The sequence below is a fragment of the Falco punctatus genome (genome assembly GCF_963210335.1).
Source record: "Falco punctatus genome assembly, chromosome: 15".
Taxonomy (NCBI): Eukaryota; Metazoa; Chordata; class Aves; order Falconiformes; family Falconidae; genus Falco; species Falco punctatus.
The window spans coordinates 12,874,289-12,888,451 of NC_137595.1; positions in this window are offsets into that span (position 1 = coordinate 12,874,289).

Genomic DNA, 14,163 nt, shown 5'->3' on the forward strand with positions numbered 1-14,163 from the left:
TTACCTAATTAATCCTCTTAATTAATATGGTTGGGTTTTTTTAAATTCTCAAAAATTCTTTTCTGACTCTGCTTCCTCCTTTTGCTTTTGTCTGTGTGCATCCTTCCCTGCTGCTATGTCTGATTGTTATAGCTATTCCAGACAGTTTTCCTTCTGTAGGTTTGGAGAATGTTATTAAGGTGACTTTTTTGACATTTCCTGGAAATCATGTGCTGAGAATGGTAGTCATGCTGGCTGTACACAAGGCAAATGTTAAATGTTTCAGATATGTATCAAAGACTAAATAAATATTAAATAACCTGTGGTACCTCTTTTGAAAAGCAACTTGGTGGATTACTTGTAACTGTACAGAACACATTTCAGGTGTTCCCGTCAAAGCACTGAAAGATACCTTATAGGTTTCTGTTACTTTGAAACGGCTAGGATAAACAATGAACATTGTTTATTTGGTTTGCTTTTGTCTAATTCATATACTTCACCTTTTTATCCATTACATGTACAGTTCTTGGATGGAGCTGTTTGCCATCTAGTTAGCCTGATTGTTTCAATCCTGGGAAGCCAGGACATTTTTAAGGGTTTTCTTATAAATGCATTAAAGTCATAAGCATTGAACAGCACGTTCAAAATGTTTTTACTTTAGGTACAGTCACTTTTATGAACTCACAGAAATTGATACAGTTTGGTAACAACAAAGCAGATCTCCTTCTCCTACCTGTGTGGATTATTTCCCAACAAGTACCTTTTCAATACCTTATGTTTTAATTATTTTTTTTATGATTTTATATTTTATGATTATCAGTTTGACCAAAACATACTGTGATAGTACTTTTAACTTTAATTTAAATGCTTTTATTTGTAGAGGCTACATAAAAATTATTTCTTCGAACATTTCCTACATCTAAGGAATCTGGAGGATGCTTCCTGACCTCTACTTACTATTTACTTGCAAAATAAAAGGTAATTTTATTGATTTCAACATCTTAATAAGATGTACTTGGAGATGAAAGTGGAAGTATGTTTCTTTAATACTGAAAACTAACTGTGATATTTGTGGAATTTATCTATATAATTTTTGAATAATCTTTGGTATTATGAAAATTGCTGCCTGTATATGTTCATAAAAGACTGTCAAATTAGCTCTTGTCTTGTCAGACTCAGAATAATTTTCACCATTAGAATACATTCATGCCCGACTCTCATTTAATCTTAGGACTGTTGATTATTGGCCATAACTGAGAGGAGGAATAAAAGAAAAATGTAGGGTTTTTTTCTTTTTCCCTAAAGAGAGAAAAAAATGGAGTAGGCAGGGTTGACAAGACATTTTCCTAGAATCACATGAGGACAGTATGAAGCAAGTAACAGAAAATATTAAATAGATGACATGAAGTTACATCCTTCTGTAACAGTAGGGATTCTTCTGGATTTTATCTTCTAAGATAAAAAGTAATATTTATTCATAAGCCTTGTGCAATGATTTTGAATGTACATTCATTTCATGCCATGGAAGGACAAACCAAAGTTCCTCATAGCACGGTATCCATCATGTTGAACCATGTTTATCATCCTTCTTGCTGAGTCAAAGCAGAAAACTCAAACCTTTGGCAGGATTAGGGTGAAAGGCTGAAACACAAAGACCCCAGAGAAAGGTGCAAGGACTGCTGGAAGGAGAGTTCCCAGAAGGTGTTGCTAAGCAAAAGGTTCATGTTCCAGCAATGCCATTGCAGTACCAAGGTACTGAGCTTAAAATATCCATGCATAAAGGAACTGAATCTCCTAACAGTGTCTGACAGAGGGTGTTTATTTAGATTCTGTCAAGTGAGCAGTGACTTCTGTTCTCTTACAAAGAAATCGTCAGTGTTTTCTTTGAGTCCAAGGTCTTCATGTTGGCATAATACCAAACTATTTTCTTTCTGTCTACTTGTTTCCTATTACCAGGACATAGAAGATAGAATTATTCTGGTATTTTTTTTTTTTCTCCTTTCATGCCATTTAACGATTAGAAAGATTTTTTTTTTTTCTTTGATCAGCAACAGAAAGAATATCTCTTTGTTTGGAATATGCATGGTCAGTGGGGAAACTCTCCCAAGCCTGGATGGGTATCCCACATGAATATGGTGTATACGATCATGATGCCTTTGTGTGTATATGCATGCTGGTGTGTGTAAGCAAAAAATACTGGCTTTCAACTGTCCAAAAGAAAGTTCTTTAGCATCAGTGACTAGAAGGTGGAGGTGTTAATGTTGCAGGAGCCTGAAAGATGGAGGTTCACGATTGGAAACCAAGGTGGATAAAAATGGCATTTTAAAGCCATTCAGTGGGCTACTTAGGAAACTTTCTATTGCTAATTATTTCTTTACAAATGGTTTTATCCTTTGAGTTCTGTAAATATTGTCTGTATCATAAATTAATATCACCTGAGCAGCAAAAAGGAGATTTTGTTGTAGCCAGTAAGAATGTAGTTTTGTAGGAATGGTGACTTTTGGTTTTTAGGTTGTTTTTTTATTTGATTGGTTTGGGGGTGGTGGTGTTTCCTGCTTGTCCTCTATCATTGTCCCTATTGTCCCTATCATTACTTCACATAACATTCACCTAGAGGAGTGTGTCCAAGGGTTCTGGTGAGCTGTGGGAGTGTTACGTCTGATCTCTGCTCTTGCAATAAAGATATGAGCTGCAAGAAATTGTACCAGTCAGATCTGTCAGTGGCTACGAGTAAATAGATGATCATTATGTCAGTTCTTAGCAGCATCTTTGTTGATCTCTCATATCACTAGTATATTGTGCTCTTGTAAAAGAGAGAGCTGAATTGTGCATTGGTTGGTTCACAATTATGGCAGACCTTTTTCTTCTCCGAAATATATTTATTTAATTTCAGTCAAGGGTACAGAACTTCCTGTACAGCCCAGAAGAGCTCTGGCCAGAGAAACAGAGGGAAAGTGGCGGTTGTAGAGAATTTGTACATTGTAGAATATATGATGTAAATTAACACAATACTTTGATTTCCTTTCCCAGTGCTATGTTACTTTTCTTGCAAAATGTGTTATGTGATATAGAATAGAATAATATGCACTATTTCAGTTGGAAGGGACCTACAAGAGTCATCTAGTCCAACTGCCTGACAAGTTCAAGGCTGACCAAGTTAAAGCATGTTATTAAGAACATTGTCCAAATGCCTCTTAAACACTGACAGGCTTGGGGCATCGACCACCTCTCTAGGAAGCCTGCTCCAGTGTTTGACCAACCTCTCAGTACAGACATTAAATTATATTCATATGATGTTTGAATTATTTGAATAAAAAGAAAAGAAAAAAGAGAAAAAGCTGTGATACCATGAGTGTGACTGATATGTTCCCAGAGGACAGAGCAGTGGGTAGGGATTCAGGTGGCCCCAGTCATGCTTTGAGACACTTACCATTAGTTTGCCTTGTAACCTCAAGAAAGTTCTCTCCTTTAACTGTCTCTGTTTCTTTCCCAGCAGTTTATCATCTCTAGTTAAAAAGGTCTTTGGCAAAGGGACTGGCTGTTCTATTGTACAGTTATCGGGAATAATTATATTAATGTCTCTAGCCATTATTATAAACTAAATAACATCTAGTGGAATATTTTTGAGCCTTGAAATCCTATTGGAGGGTCCTTCAAATTTTTAATGGAAGTCTGGTGAATCTGTATCTTGCTGAGATTTTGGGCAACACTTAAACAGCAACATAGTTTTTAATTACAATATAATTATAACATAGTTCATTCCAGGAATTTCAGTCCAAACCTCTTGTTGCATACTGAGTTCTGGATGTACTGAGCAATCCATCCATCTAGTTTCTGTGTATATCTCATGAGGTGTTCTAAGAAACCAGTGGTAGCATGAAGGCACTTTTTTAGTTCTAAACCAGATTTGTCAATGTGCCACACTAATGCTTACCTGGGTTTAATTAGCAATTCTGTTTTTCTTGTCTCTTCATTTCATTTCAAGTCCGTATTGTATTTCTATACTACATTATTAAAAATAAAGTAGCTTCTTTAAAAAGAAAAAGAAACTAACTGTTTTGAAATATGGAATAAAAAATATTTTATCCCTTATGGTCCTCTGCTAGTTGCCGTACTGCAGATATGCCGCTGAAAATTATCACTGCAATACAATATCTTACACAGCACAGCAGGGTGCAATCTGCTTGCCATGCCAAATACATCTTGCAGCAGATGAGTTTTAAAGGATATACCCATGAAGGACTATTAAATGAATGCAACTGGAAAGTCAAGTACAGGAAAAAGCCTGATTCTAAAGATGCGATGTAAGCTTTAACAGTTGCTGACATTGAGACAAACAAGATACAGGATGGTTTTGTATAGAATAGACAATGTAATGAAAAGGTGTAAGTGATGTTGTCCATCATCAACAAGACTTGGCAAATGAACTCTTCAGCTACAAATATTCCCTGACTTTGAAAAGATTTCTAGAAGTCTAGGGGTGAAAAATTATTAAAGAATCTGGAAAAAGTTCTGCTGGTTCTCTTAAAGGATTTTCAAAGAGATCTTTCAGCTTAATACTGGAAGGTGAGGACCACAAAATGAATCTAAGCACAGTGATTAGTGGCACAGAGAATCACAAACGTTTGATCTGTGCAACACCTTATCTGGTTTTTAAGATTGGGCACACAATTGAACTTGGTAAATACGTGCTTGTTGCTGCTGTTCTGCTTTTTTGTTTTTGTAGTGAAGATCTTTTAGAAGTTTGGAGTTTCTGGAACAAAACCTACAACATGCCTATCTACAGTCAAGAAAACTACTCTTCATTGAGATGCAAAGTAGACAGTAAATTAGCAATCAATTAAGGCAATACAAAAGTAGAAGCTATATATGCAGTAATTAAGAGGGAGGAGGTTCTTAGACTTTTCCAGTGTAGCAAGTGTAACATTCTTCTTTTTATAATGCAGTGTTCTCCTCTGCATTAGGGGTAGCCACATTCAGAATTTGGAAAGAATCTAGTTACATTCTGATTAGAAAATCATCGTAACAACTTAAGGGTGAATATTTCTAGCTTGTCATACATTTGACTAAATTATGTTATCCCTATTTATTTTGTTCAAATGAAATGTTGCTCTTTGGCAGATTTATCACACTTGTTATCTTACTACAGCATGGACCTTAATTGCTATCACATGTTGACAATGAATTTTGAGTAAATGAAGACATGTATATGACTTGCTTTCTGGAATTAAGGCAAAGCAACTGCCTTTATGTATTTCTTACACCACAGAGAAAAAAATATCCTATACATTTCTATTAAACATATAACTTCCTTTTTCTATGGAGTTGGGAAAATGAGTTGTGTATCCAGTCATTGGATCCAAAGAGAGATTACCATTCTCTAACTCATTCATCCCTCAACTTCTTTGTTTCCTCGACTAAAATAGTGGGATATTCACTCCAAAGCAATATTAACTGCTAACCGATCAGAGTCTTGTATGCCTATACCAATTATTTAAATCAATATTTGGTACAACATAGTCAGAAAAAGAGCAACATTACTTTAAAATTTCCAGAGCATTAAAATAATGCTTTTTGGGGATTTTTTGAACACAGAATATTGCAGTAGAACAGAATTCTTAAGTGAATTTCATGGCAAAATAAAATAGTACTTTGCTTCAAGGAAACCAACTGCTGCCAATTTTCTGTGGCTCAGTTCTTCAGGGTTCTTTGATATAGAAGTACCCTTCTGTTGATTTGAGTCCAACTTTGCTTAGAGTTGTTATCTTCTTCTTCATATGGCATACAAAGTTAACCAAATAAGGCAGTGAAAGTGTGATTAGTACATAGCAAGCATATACAAAAGGTAGATGAATCAAAATAGTTTAATAGCCAATTAGAGATAGCCATTATTTAAAGAGAGCTAGAACAAATCACTATGTAAAAGAGATAAACCAGTGTCATGGTAGAACTGGTTCTTAACAATTAGATTTTTATTCTCTTTGACGTTTGTAGCTGATTCTTTTGAGGGAAAGAAATGTTCATAAGATAATTAGGTAAACCTGGTTCATAGCAGAAGAGCAAAAAGGCATCTTCATCTGCAGCAAACGTTATTTTCCTTTAAATATTAGAAAAAAGTTTCCATCCATGTGAATAGAGAACCGTTGGAACAGACCATTAAGGATTTTGTGGAAAACTTAGACAAGTAAGACACTGTTTGAGAATGATTGTATTTGATTTCTTCTCAGTGAAAGGAGTAAATGTAGCTGAATCTCAGAAAGTTTCTGTCAGCCTTGTAATTTCTATGATTGTGTGATCAAAGTAATTTTGAGTAAATGTGCAGAATAGATTATGAATTTCTGTGTCTAGCCTATATTCACAGCTATTTTACAAAGGATTAAACAATTTCAGAAAGGCTAGGAAGTCAAACCCCTCATACTCCAAGGCATAAGCCAACCTCTGAAGCTAAAAAGAAGCTTTTCTTATTCATGTTTCTTTTCCATACTAATGCTTTCACTTTCTAATTCCTTCTGAAGCTGATGGCATGGCGTCTGTTGGCAATAAGATACTAGACTAGCAAATATTCTTTCCTCATTAGTATTTTCTTATTACTTCTACATGTGTTTTATTCAGTTAAATACAATTTAATAGGGCAAACACAAGACTTTTCCTTACTATGGTTTGTTATGATCATGCTGCTGTATAATAGATGAGCTAGATACCATTTTATGTCCTCTGGCTTTCAGCGTATGTTTAAATCTGATGTCCTGCAAAAAAATCTTGTGTACAAAACCAAAGGGTCTGATTCCTTAAATGACAAAATTGATGGGAGATTTCACCAGGGCTTCTTGTTGTCACTTTACTGCATCCATCTCTACAAATGTCTTATATTCATCTGTTATAAATTCCTGTTTCTAAGGGCATGCTTTCCACATGTAAGCTCCTTCTCCACTTTTCATGTTTAGCGTTTACTTTTTTATTTTGTGTTCTTGTCTGACATTTCATTCTGGATAACAGAGAATTTTCTTGTATTATAATATGGATAACACAGATGCTGTTACTAGTTTAACCTACAGCTACCTCTCCAGTTCTATTCCGTTGTTTTAATTCTTTGTACCCCTGTCTGAGTCTAAGTGGAGCTGTAATTGCACAGGACCATTGGAGTCACTTCATCTCCATTGTAGATGGTATTATTCCTCTAAAATGTTGGTAGGATTAATAGTAGTTTAGTTTATGAAAGATCTGTATTGCACTGGTAAAGTAGATATATGCAACAAACCCGCCCCTGCTGAGGTTTTTGGCCTAAATTCTGTAAAACCAGTGGCAACCCTATCACCACTTACTTTCTGTGCCAGACTTTCTATACAGAGAAAACATTGATTTTACATATTGTTCTTGCATAAGAAGTTTGGGTGATTAAGAGGTGCTGGAGATGGTATTTAAACTCTTCTGGTTTTCCTTAGAGCCCAGATAAGAAGTCAGCTCACAAGAGTTTGGTTAACAAGAGTTACCAAAACCTTACCAAGAAATGCTTTTGGCAGGCTCACCAGTGATATAGTAGTCACTGTTAGTTAAGTGGTTTTAGAGTTAGCATTACTCCAGCAGAGCATTCTCTGTTTCAAAACTTGCTAAATCAAATGGAAACATTCACGGTGATTTCCAGTGGGAGCTGGATCATGTTCTTGCTGATCATCATGTGCAAGACTGATGGTTTCTGACTGCTCTTTCTTGTAAATGAACCCCCTTACGGGTGTGATGGCACTTTGGCTCATGAATCATACATGTTAGCCATTATCGCTCGCTTCAGTGTGGTGAAAGCTGGTAATAATGTAGCTGAGAGCACCGCTAAAGATTTTTAAAGCAATATTTAAGTCTTGTTCCTTAGCCCCTTGAAGTAAATAAGTAATGCAATGAAATAGCACTGTATGGCTTAAACAGAGAGAAAGGTCTGCATTTCCTTCCGAAGAAATTCATTTACTGCTCCTCACGTATCTGCAGTAACTCTGAGCATTCTAAATGGTTGAGTTCACTTTTGACGATATGATTTAAAAGGAGAGAGAGTTTCTAACGATGGCCTAAAATTTATCAAGAAGTATGTTACAAATGCCTTTCAGTCATTTCCGTCTCTGTGAGATCAAGGTGCGTGTTTATACAAAGTGCTTATCATGTCAGGCAACAGTACTGATGCATGCTTTAGAAAAGAAACAGAAAAGACACTCTAGAAAGCAACTGCATTAAAAAAAAATAGAATTGTTTTTCAGAGATGATTGTTTTTCTGTCCTGACCAAATGAGGACTGAAGGAGAGCTGTTCTCTATTTTAGGCATTGTAGTAGGTGCCAAAAATTAAGTAGAATCAAACTGGATGTAGTTCTTCTGGAAGGAAATGGTAGAGCAATTCATCATGACCTTGTGCCTCAAGCATCACAAAACACCCTCAAGGAGATTTGCCTGAAAGCCTTAATTGAAATCCAAGCTACTTAAAAACCATCAACCATCCATCTCACCCAAAGTTGATTAGGATGAATTGTTTGTTGCTGCTGTTTTGCACACGTTCCACTGGGAACAGCACTAGATGGGAAAGTTTTAAACTGTATTAGTCTTTTCTCTCACTGAGTATTTCTTTCAAGTAGTGAACTTTGGAAAGTATTGATTATCCTTCTGTCAGATCACTCTGTGCCTTAAAAATTCTCAACCAGTAAAAAAGTAAAAAAAACCCCAAAACTGCAATTTGAATTATAGTTACTTTGTAAGAATGGTGAAATCTATATCTTATTTTGCTATGTGAAATATATTCATTTTGTCTTTGCAAGCTTTGATATTTCAGTCATTCATGATTGCTATTGTTTAATTCTTCATCAGAATTCAAGGGGTTTGTCAAAAGAAACCAGCATTCTCTTGAGCAGTTTCTTCTATGCTTCAGTATTCCTCTTTTTCTGAAATCTGCACATCAAGAAGTTTGCTTGGGAGGGGTGTATTTGAGTTGGAAGAGCTATTAAGTTTCATTTTATTTCTTGAAAATATCATGCATTTTAGAGGATTAGGTTCGTTGCTGGGACTGTAAGTGTGGTTCATAAGATCACCTGGCCAACCATTAAACTAGACATTATGAAGTGGTCTCAATCTGTTCAGATAAGTTAAAATCAATAAGAATGATGTGTTTACTCTAGTGGAATAGAAATGTTCACATAAATCTCTAAGGTGCTGATGTATGTCTGTGGAAATGTCAAAGGTTCAGCACGTCTCTTATTGTACAGGGTAGCTTTCCATAGAGCCTGGATAGATGGCCTAAATAAAGATGTCTGGAGTTAGATTTGCTTTTGGTCAAGGCTTTGTGAAACACTGCACTGTGCTACAAGGTGAGGAGACCTCTGTGTCTTTTGAAGGGCTTTGGTTGCAATGCAAACATTGCTTTATATCAGGAGATGGAAAAATAAAGGACAACACTCCCTTCTTTGTGTTTTCCCATAGCACACCTTAATGTGCATTTAAAAAGAGCTTTTGTTTAAAGCAAGTATCTATTTAAAGATTTCTACATAAAAAACTTGTCAGTGCTGTGCTACATCAGTAACATATTTACTACAAAAGCTTTCTTTCTGTCTTTGATAAACATTGTGTCTCCTAAAATTGTAGAGGAGTTTCATAAACCTTTTGGAAATGCAGAAGATACCAAACACAAACAAACAAAAAAAGCCTGGTCATTTGTGAGTGACAGAAAAATTACGCTTTTTTTTTTTATTTTTATCTTTTTCCCCATTCCTCATACAGTAATTTTTTATCAGTGCTTTTCCTGAAGAGTTCATAATACATCTATCCTGTTTTGATTCTGTGGTATCTGCTACAGTTCGAAGTATGCTGCATCATTTTCCTTAAGGGGACACTAAGCTGGAGCTCGTTGTTATACTCAGCTGTTTTAGGGGTTTTCTTGGAGTGTGACAGGACAACTTTCTGTAGTATAACATCTCTGAGATCTTTACCATCTCTCAGTTGGATCTAAATTGGTGGACATATTTGAAAGTCATTATGGAGACTGGGGGTGCGGGGGGAGAAGGTGGCAAGCAGAGGCAGTCAGATGCGCTGGGTATGGCTGTATAGATCTTTCCTTCTTTGAGAAAGACTGCCTAAAAACTGAGATTTGGAGTTACAGGCAAAATTCAGAAGTGGAAGGACTGATCTCAAATAGCTACAATCAATTCAGTGGAGGAAGTTTATAAAAATTAGTAATGGAAACAGATGCGTTGTGTTCCTTTTTGATTAATACTCTTTTGCTAAAATTAGTGTGCGAATCAGAGAAGGCATTGCCTTCACAGGAATTGGTTGCTCTGACCCAAATTCAGTGTTTTCCAATTGAAAGGACATATTTTCAGGCAGTATCTTAATATCTCTGTTGAGAAAAAGAATGTCTTCCTTTCCCATGGATTACTTTTTTTTTTTTTTCTTCTTGTTGCAGGGAAGCTCACTGAAAGGCTTCTTGTCAGTTGATTGCTCTGCACAATACTTAAGATATTCACCAACTTTTATTTTGAGAAGAGAGGAAAGAAAATTCTTGAGGTGAATTAAATTTCTTTTTTCAATTTTCAATGTATGTGCATCAAATAGAGATACAATAAGCCATTGCATTTTACATAGAAAAAGCTTTCCTGGTGTGAGCATACAGCTCACCAAAAGCAGAAATAAAAGCAAATACATTTGTGTTCCACCAACTGCAAAAAGTTCAACCTTCCTTCTAACCTGAAAGTTCAAAATCAGTTGTATAACCTGTAAATTTTGCAATTGTTGATCTAAAAAAAAGCATCACTGGATCCCAGCCTTCATTCATTAACTTACTCAACAGTAAGTCAGGGCCTGTACAAATGTTTTTCTTAAATTAGGGTTACAGAAAAAGTCTCTGAGCTATACTGGTTCTTAGAACAGGTGACCTGTGCTGTAAATGCTGGAGGGCAAGACTGAGCTCTGCCTTGATTTAATTAGTAGGCACTTTGCAGTTAGTGGGAAATCACAGCAAAATCAATCTGCTACATGGTAATCTGCATTATATTTCAGAGCAACACCTCATTAGTTATATTGCACTCTAAAGGGCTTTTATAAAAGCAAAGTAGTGCACCTTTGCTGGCAGTTTTTAATTTGTATGTGTTCTCCATAGTTTCTCTATATTATGAAAAATGAAAGTAGAGGAATAATGTGAGCTCTATTAATTTAAATAGTATCTATCTACATTGAGAGCTCAGATGACAAAGCAATTGCAGAATAATATAGAAAATGAGGAGGGGAAAGTAATAAAAGCATCTTCTAACTAAGGCCTGACGAATTATTGCTTTTTAATTTAGGTGATGAATGTTTCCATTTTATTTGGAAAGGTTTGGATTCTATAGCTCATAGCTTGGTAAAAGTTATTTGTAGTTCTGAATCATTTTAAATAAATAATGTTAAATCATTTTAAATAAATGTGGCACTAATTGATCACACAAAACGTATTAGTTTTCCCAACACTGAATTCCAAAAATACACTTTTTTGGATTCTCTTAATTAAAAAAAATATAATCTAACAACAAAAAAAACAAAACCTATTGCTTTTTTCCCCCTTCTTTTGTTCCAAAGATTGGATTCTAAATTTATGAATAAGGTTATTGATCTGATTTTGGGAAAAAAATCCATTACATTAAATATGATTTTTTTTTGTCTTGTGTGCAGAGTGCAAGTTCTTCAGAACTAATAGACCATCCTTTTCTTGAATTTTCTTTTTTCAGGCAGAGTAGGCCAACCCCATTTACTGTAATGTTGTAACAAGATTTTCTTCTCTTGGAGATGGTACAAATTACATTCATATCACCTTCCTACTATAAAAGCAGTAGAAGGTGACATTAGTCTTTGTCTACACGGAATTGTTAGTAGTGCACTGTAGCAAATGTACAAAAAACATAATAAATTTGCTGCAAATACCCAATGTAGATGTAGGTAGATGGGTAATAATATAGTAAGTCCTTGTGCTATGTAAATTATTTAATGCAGGGAACTGATTTCAGCTATATTTTTAAATATTTTTCTTTTTTACTCACTTAAAATAAAATTTCTACTAACCAACATGTCTATATCAGCAATTTCTTAAAATTTAAAGAAATTCTCTGTGCAAAGGAGACTCATACCTTATATGAACATTGTATGATTAAGACCAAAATCTTCTGTCTTACCATGTGGTTATCTGGCCACTGTTGTTTTATTAAATGAACTAATCTTGTATCTCAGTTGATTTATCAAATTTTCAAGCCTCTGTAATCCCATGCATTCTGTCTTTATCTCAACCCACAAGTTTTCTTTCTTTTATTCTTCCGATTCTCTCCCCCATCAACTGTGCGGGGAGTGAAAGAGCGGCTGCATGGTGCTTGGTTGCCAGCTGGGGTTAAACCATGACAGGGTCCCTTGCAATCTATATTTATCTGTGATTCTATGATAAAATGTTTCAGGAATTTGCAAAATCAGCAGAATTGTGTAGATACTGCAATTAAAAGCATTTCCTTTGATATTGATGGATGAAGCCTTGTTTATGTAGTGAATAACTGTTACTAGTGTCTCACACTGCAATACCAGTTTAATCGTGTTTTCATAGGTGGAATGAGTCTGCTGTATACATTTTTTTTTCTTAGTTCCTGATGAAACTATATGTTCACTGGTAATCATCATGTGCCGTTATGGGATCAGGTATATTTTCAGTACCAGAAATGATAGTCTTGGCAGGAAGCCTACAAATTAAGAAAGATCAGAGTTGCAATTGTTCAAGAGGGAATTGGTAGTGTGCCAATATACCACTGCTTTTTCTTGTCACTTTTTTCCCAAGATTGACATCGTACCACAAAGTGTTTGCACTTCCTTGCTATGCCAGATTTTTGGTGAGGTGATACTTGTTGCTGCACTCTCTGGGAAGAGGCTTTGTAATCGCATATTTGTTTTGGTCACATGAGAAGTAATTGCATATGCCTTTGCCTAGCATAACTGTGTCTCTTGGTAAAAGAATCACAGAAATAGATTCAGTGATTTATTATTTAATAGAGATTATCAGCTACTTTAAGTCACTTAGGTCCACAAGTATTAATTCAAGTTCTGCTTAAGACTTATGATATTTTCCATTCTCTCTGTATCCATATAAGGACCACTGAGGTTGGGGAGTTAAATATGGCACGTCTTATCACTACTCACATGCAGCACTTGTATATAGCTGGCTATAGAAACCGAGGCAGCTTTATCATACTGTCCTGGTGAGCTACCAGGGTCCATTGAGCTTTTTCTCCTTTCTTTATTGATTCCCAACTGTCACATTTCCTTGGCCTTTAAAAACAGTCTTTCCTTCCCCTCCTTTCTAGCTTCTGAAACTAGATAAATCATTAGTAATTTCCTCAATTAGAACAGGAAGAGTAGATTAATTGTTTAATGATCCAGAAATTTTATGTAATAAAACTCACATACCAGAGAAACACAGCAAGGTTCACAGATTCCCTTTAATTGTCAATTTTTCCTGTTAAACCTGTAGATCCTTGCAAGCACCGCACCATATTGATGCTGAGATTCCATGGTACTTCATAAAAAACCTAAGTAATAGGAGAAAAAAAATATTAAAAAAAAGGAATTGTTTTTTACCAGCTAATGAAAAAAAATTTGCTGTCTAAATAGGCAATCTTTACTTATGTAAACTGTATAAAATAATAGTACTTAAGAGTTGTAAGCAGTTGTGGGTAAGACCTGCATTCTTACCCAGTATTTCTGTCCCAGAAAATTTTGGGACCAACTTAGGGAACACTTTTCCTGTCAAGCTTTGAAAACATGTTTCAAAGGAGGGGGGTGGGGGGTGGGGAGGGAGGAGTGGAGGTAAACTCTATATAAAATAGTGCCCATGACTGATGAAATGGCAAACTACTAACTTCAGGTCAGACCTAGCCCTGACTTCAACCTACTATTGAAATTCTTGCTATATCTAGTTTTTTGTCATAGTCCCACTCTGTGATTATATGAAAACACCAGCTTTTTCTTTGAAGGTCCTAGCCCATATGCTTCTTGGAAGAATGTTGAAGGAATTCAGCTTTAGAGGGTAATGAAAGTAGCCTGCTTGATACTGTTTGTTAAAAATATGGGGCGGATTAATTAATGATTATTTTTTAATACAGTTATAATGTTGGGGTTTACAACATCACATAGTAACTTTATAAGTTACTTTCTTT